Source organism: Cryptomeria japonica, chromosome 4 (genome assembly GCF_030272615.1).
Source record: "Cryptomeria japonica chromosome 4, Sugi_1.0, whole genome shotgun sequence".
NCBI lineage: Eukaryota > Viridiplantae > Streptophyta > Pinopsida > Cupressales > Cupressaceae > Cryptomeria > Cryptomeria japonica.
In genome coordinates, this window is record NC_081408.1 from 31,061,841 (window position 1) to 31,068,938 (window position 7,098).

The window sequence follows — 7,098 nt, forward strand, 5'->3', positions numbered from 1 at the left end:
TGTATTTATTCCCTTAAGTTCTTGGTCTTTGTTGTGTTCAAGTTTCATGGCATTTGGATTTGATTCCGGTGAGATATCGATCCCGGTATTGGCTCGGTTGATCTGTTCTTACCGGTTAGTCTTGCAGTGTGTTGAGCGAAGTTGGATCGGGTTACGGTTGATCTCCATGACTTGTGAATTGTTGGAGTTGTTTCTTTGGGTATTTGCTGGTATTCTTGGAGGTCTGTGCATCATTTTATGTTTTGGAGATATTCTTAGTGATTTGAGTCAACATGTTACCATTGCATGTTTCATGAACCGGTTGGCATTTGGGCCGACTTGATTGAGCCGTAATTATTTGCGGACGGTATATATGAAGGCTTGCAAATCATTTGTTAGAGATCGTGTCATTTTTTCTTGTTTGAGAGTTTAGCATTGTGGATTTGGATTTATTCCCTTGAGTTCATGGTCTTTGTTGTGTTCAAGTTTCATGGCATTTGGATTTGATTCCGGTGAGATATCAATTTCGATATTGGCCTAGTTGATACATTCTTATTGGTTAGTCTTGCAGTGTGTTTTGCGAAGTTGGATTGGGTTGTGGTTGATTTCCATGGCTTGCAGTTCATTGGAGATATTTCTTTGGTCATTGGTCGATATTCTTGGAGGTCCACATATCATTTTATGTTTTGGAGATGTTCTTAGTTATTTGAGCCAACATGTTACTGTTGCACATTTCATGAACAGTTGGTCTTTGGGCCAACTTGATTGAGTTCTAATTATTTGCGGACAAAGAGTTGATGGTTTTGGTGAATCATTTGAGAACATATAAGTGAGAAGATATAAGATAGATTTTAGAGATCAAGCAAAGATGTAGAACCAATGAGATTCTAGTCCGGCGGACTGAAGCCGAAAGGGCTCAGGTACAAATTAGGGTTGAACCAATAGACTATTTCTAAAGGCTGATTCGAGATGTGGATGATCTGTAGATCTTATTTTTGTGTTGTAAGCATTGTTTGTATCATGGACTGCGATCCAGCATGTGGCATATGTAATTCTTCAAATTGTTATGAGATTAATTCATATTGTTTACAGGTTGTGTATTTTGTGATGTTACCAGTTGTTCTTTCTGCTATTTCTAGCATTGTGTTACTAGTTACCAATATATTTTGCATGGATTATGTGTTTAGCGTAAAGGTTGTGTTTTCCTTCACTGGATCTCCCTACCTTGACTGCATCCATAATTATCTAAAAATATAATTTTCATTGATCTCTTATGAATAAGGGTTAAAAACAAATTATTCATTAAAATCAAAAGATGAGGCATAAACTAGCTTCTTCTTGGACTATTAGTATGAAACTAATAAATGGATTGCATGTAATTATTATTATATATAAATTTAATTAAAAAAGTGTATTGTGAAGCTGAAGCAGTCACGGGTTAGGAGGGACCTCAAAGAGATCAATCTGGATCGGTTAGCAAGAGTAAACATAATGGAAACACAAAGATATGATGGAGGCAATGCAAAACAGATTGAATTATTTGATGAAAACTAATTACTACCAACTGATAACAACCAGGTTATAGAAACCGACTCACAAGCCTGCGAGAACATGCTCAAACTACAAAATAGGTCACAATCGGGACCTTAAATCTCAATATCTATCTTCTACGCTCAATCTAGCTTATTTGATTACATTCTAATGTGTAATTATAATTATATATATGATGAAAGGGGATTCTGTCGGCCCAAAAATGTATCAAAACCCAAAAAATGAGACCTAACGAGTAAAACCAACAAGCTCAGCCACCGGCAAGAGATTCCTCTAGAAAATCCAAAGGATGAAGTGTAGATCACGGGAAAAGGTAGGCCACATGCCAAGGAACACTGGAATCAATGCCTAAGGCTCTGCAAGCTTTAGAAGGGACTCAGGTAGATCACCAAAATAGGTCCAGGAAACCGGTAACAAGAAACTCTCAACTGGTAATAGGGAAATATCATGGAAACCAATAACGATATCTTGTGGAAAAATAATCCAATTGTGATGCGGTTTGGAAATAAGAAAGATGATCAAGTCTTCAAGTAGAATCCAACTCCACAATATTTGGTGAGCCAAAACCAGTACGCGCAAAAAGAAATGTTGAAATTGCAAACAAAAAGAAAATGTTTTTGATTGATGCAAGATTGTCATGAATCGTGGATGCTCTTGTATCAGACATATGGGGTTATTGAAAAAGTGAGTCTCTCACTTTGCTGGGGTTAGAGGAAAAATAAGGCAGTCTACCTCTTCTTGAGAAATCCAAGATGAAACTTCAACTGGTCTATGGTTCCACTTCACAAGATACTCCTTATATTGACTGCTCTGGGTACTACACCCAATCCTATTATCCAAAATGTCTTCAATCTGATCTGGTTCCTTCCAAGCTAACTCTTTCTCCAAGTCTGTAATACTATCTTCACTGAATTCGGGTTCATGATACTCATGAATATCTGCAATGTTAAACACAGGTTAAATACTCAAACTATCTAGTAGCTCCACTTCATATGTATTTCCAAAACTGAACTTCCTCAAAATCTTGCAAGGTCCAATCTTTCTCATCTACAACTTGTTATAAGTTCCAACTGGGAATCTTTGTTTTCTCATATATACCATCACTTCATCTCCAACTTTAAATTCCTTATGTATCCTCTTCTCATCTGCCTCCTCCTTATACTTAATGTTCATGTCCTCCAAATGCTTCTTAACCTGAATATGCAAGGCTGCCATGTGATTTGCAAAGTCTTCTGCTTCTGAACTTCTTCAATCTTTATTGCTAATATCTCTTAATTTTGACATACCTCTAGGATGCACTCTGATAACAATCTCAAAAGGTGTTTTTCTACTACTCCTATTTACTGAATTATTGTAGGCAAACTCTACTTGTGCAAGTCTATCAAATCCTGAATTTCGGTTTTATTTCAAACTAAACATCTCAATAAATTTCCTAAGCTATGATCAACAATTTTTTTTCTGTCCATCAGTCTGTGCATGGAAAGTAGAACTAAACGTCAAATCTGCCTTCATCTTCTTCGAAAGTGTTCTCCAAAAATAGCCAACAAACTTAGTGTCTCTATCTGAAACTATGTTGTTAGGTAATCCATGCAATCTCAACAATTCCTTGAAAAATAGGTCTGCTACATGTAATACATTTGATGTCTTCTTAGAAGGTATAAAATGAGCCATCTTTGAGAATCTATTCACTACCACAAATATAGAATCATTCCATCTTGGTGTTTTAGGCAATCCAAGTATGAAATCCATGCTTATATCCTCCCAAGGTCTTACTGATACTGTCAAAGGTTTATACAATCCCACTTTTTGACTACTACCCTTTGCTACTTAACAAACTCTACAACTTTGCACATATTTCTTAACATCCTTATGAATCTGGGGTCAAAAGTATCACTCATTCATCAATGCTACTATTTTGTCAATACCAATATGTCCAACTAATCCTCCACTATGTTTCTCCTTTATCAGATTATCCCTCATAGAACTCTTAGGTATGCACAATTGAATACCTCCGAATAACATCCCATCTTGAATGAAGTAATCCAACCAGTTGCTTCTATCTACCATAACCGGTTCTCTACATGATTTCCAAGGTTCTAGAAAATCTGGGTCATCGTCATACAAGGTCTTCAATTCCTCAAACCCTAATACCATCATTCTCATCTATGTCAGCAAGTTTTCCCACCTACGCAATGCATCAACAACTTTGTTAGATTTCCCACTTCTTTGCTTCAACACAAAGGTGTAACTCTGCAAAAATTATACCCATCTCATATGTCTCTAATTCAACTTACTCTGACTATTCAAATACTGCAAATTTTGATGATCTGTATACAAACCAAATTCGTTATGCAACAATAAATGTCTCCACTTCTTCAAGGCTTGAACTATGACATAGAACTCTTGATCATACACTGAATATGTCCTTTAGGAATCATTGAATTTCTCATTGGCATAGCCTACTTCTCTCCCTTCCTGACTCAATACTGCTCCTATGGCTATTCCACTTGCATCACAATCCACTTGAAATACTTTATTGAAATCCAGTAAAGCTAACACAGGCTGCTCAGTCACCTTTTTCTTCAATAGTTCAAAACTTTTGTTTTCTCTAGTGGTCCACTTAAATTCAATGTTATCCCTTCTCATGGTCTCAGTCATAGGGTTACAAACTAAACTGAAGTTTCTAATGAGCTTCTGGTAGAAACTAGCCAAACCATGGAATGATCTTACCTCTCCAATGCTTTCTAGTGTAGGCCACTCAACAATTGCTTTCACTTTCTCAAGCTCCATCTTAAAACCATCTTCAGTTATCACAAATCCCAAATAGACTAACTCATCCTTCATGAAAGTACACTTCTTGATATTTATCAGGAACTTTTCTTCTCTCAACCTTTGCAAAACTCATCTCAAATGCAACAAATTCTCCTCCTTTGTCTTACTGAAAATCAGAATGTCATCCAAATACAAAATAAAAAACTTACCAAAGAATTCTTCGACACCTCATTCATCAGCCTTTGGAAATTACTCAACGCATTAGTTAACCCAAAAGGCATCACCAACCATTCATATGGTCCTTCATTTATCTTGAATGTTGTCTTCCACTCATCTCCTTCTCTGATCTAGATCTCATGATATCTACTCTTCAAATCTATCTTCATAAAGTATTTTGCTCCACTCAAATAGTCCATTATGTCATCCATCCTAGGCAAAGGAAACTGGTATTTCATTGTCGTCTTATTTATTTCTCTGGAATTGGTACACATTCTCCATTATCCATTCTTCTTAGGTGCTAATATTGTTGGTACTTCACAAGGGCTCAAAATTTCTCTGATCAAACCTTTCTTCAATAGCTCCTGCACTTGTCTATTCAGTTCTTCATTCTTTGTCGATGTCATCTAGTGTGCAACTTTGTTAGGAAAACTAGCTTCGAGAACTAGGTCCATGCAATGTTGTCTTCATATTCTATCAAAAAATATTTTATCTCTTCTAGTTGTTCTTCTTCCGGTTCTAGTCTCTTGGTCTTCTTAGGAATTAAGGCAAAATACACATTCTCATGTCTCAATCCATCTAGGAATCTCCTTCCATCCACCAAATAGATTTGAGCATTCGTGCAGAATTCATTCTTCAAAAGATTCTCCAAGGGAAACAAGGTTTGCTTCATCCCATTGGCCACAATAGTGTATGGATTCTTCATCCCATCATGTATTTCCTATCTATCAAACTGCCAAGGTCTACCCTACAAAAGATGACAAATATCCATAGGAATAATATCACACAAGACTTCATCATGATAATTCCCAATTTTTAATTTCACCAAACATTGTTCACTTACTAACAACATATGTTCATCCTAAATCCATGCTATCTGATAAGGCTTACGGTGTTTCAATCTTTCCAAATTCAACTTATTCACCATCTCTTTTGAAACAAGATTGTCTAAACAACCAATAGCAATAACAACTTTACAACACTTACTGGATACCTTACATCTAGTCTTGAACAAATTCTTCCTCTGCAAGGGCTCTTCATCTATCACAGTATGACACAAATCTCTCCTCACCATCAATAGTTCTCCTTCTTCCAGTATATTATCTAATCTAGTGGGGTTTTCTTCCACTAGTGTTTCTCTTCCAGTATTCTTTATCTTCTTACACTTGAAAGTACGATGTCCTTCTCCTCCACACTTATAGAAACTTCCTCTGAATGCTCTCTTATCTTGTCTTCTGAAATTCTCATTCTGGTTGCCATCCGGTTCTCTCCTCTGGTAGAAATTTCTATCATATTTTTGGTATGAGTTACCTTATTTTTTTACTTCCTTGTCCTTGTTTTGATCTATACAGGTACCTCTTCCTCCGGTATATCCTCTTCCTCCTAGAAATATACCTCCGGTTAACCTTCCACCTCTGCCTTTCTTCCTCTTCTCATGTCTTTTGTTTAGCTTCTCTTTAGCCTTTAGGGCATACTGATAAGCCTCTTCAACACTCTATAATTTGATCAAACTGAGTTCATCTTGTATAGACATCCGCATCCATTCAAATATCTAGCAACTTGTTCAACTTCATCATCAACAGGTCTAGATCTTATATTCAACTTGTAAAATGCTTTGGTGTACTTCTTCACACTAGATTCCTTCTGTCTCAAATTCTACAACTTCTAGAACATATCCACTTGATAATTCACCAGCATAAATTTTGATTTCAAATTAGCAACCATCTGATCCCATGTCTTGATCTTCTTTTTACCTCTCCTCTGTCTATCAACTTGCAAATTCTCCAACCAAAGAGATGCATGATCTTTCAACCGGGTACAGGCATATTTCACCTTCCTTTCTTCACCAGTTTTCTCAAAATTAAAATATTTGTCCATCTCTGATATCCAATCCATCAATTCATCTGAATACAACTTTCCATCATATTCTGGTGGCGTAAAATGAGGTTAAGTATTCTCCCTACTCAAAACCATCAAAAACCTTTCCTCATCCAGATCAATCACCGGTGGGTTTACTTGTTCTGTCGAGGCTTCTTTTCCTTCATCTTCACTTAAATTTTCAATATGTCAGCCTCTTCTCTAGGCTATCTCCATGACTTCCAACTAGCCTTCTATAACTCGCAACATTTCCATCATAGCAGGGTCAGCATTCCCATGTGCTCCACCATTCCTAGTTCCTCTTCATGCCATCCTTTACACTAGTCCTCTGCAGCTACAGATCAGATCCATAGTCCACCAACCTACAACAAAATTCTTAGGACACACAATCTTTGGAATGAAGCTCACTCTAATACCACTTGAAGCAGTCACCAGTTAGGAGGGACCTCAAAGAGATCAATCTGGACCGGTCAGCAAGAGTAAACACAGTGGAAACACAAAGATATGATGGAGACCTGCTAGAACATGCTCAAAGTACGGAACAGGTCACAACCGGGACCTTAAATCTCAAGATCTATCTTCAACGCTCAGTCTAACTTACTTGATTACATTCTAATGTGCAATTATAATTATATATGATCCAAGGGGATTTGGTCGGCCCAAAAAGGTATCAAAACCTGAAGAACAAGACCTAACATGTAA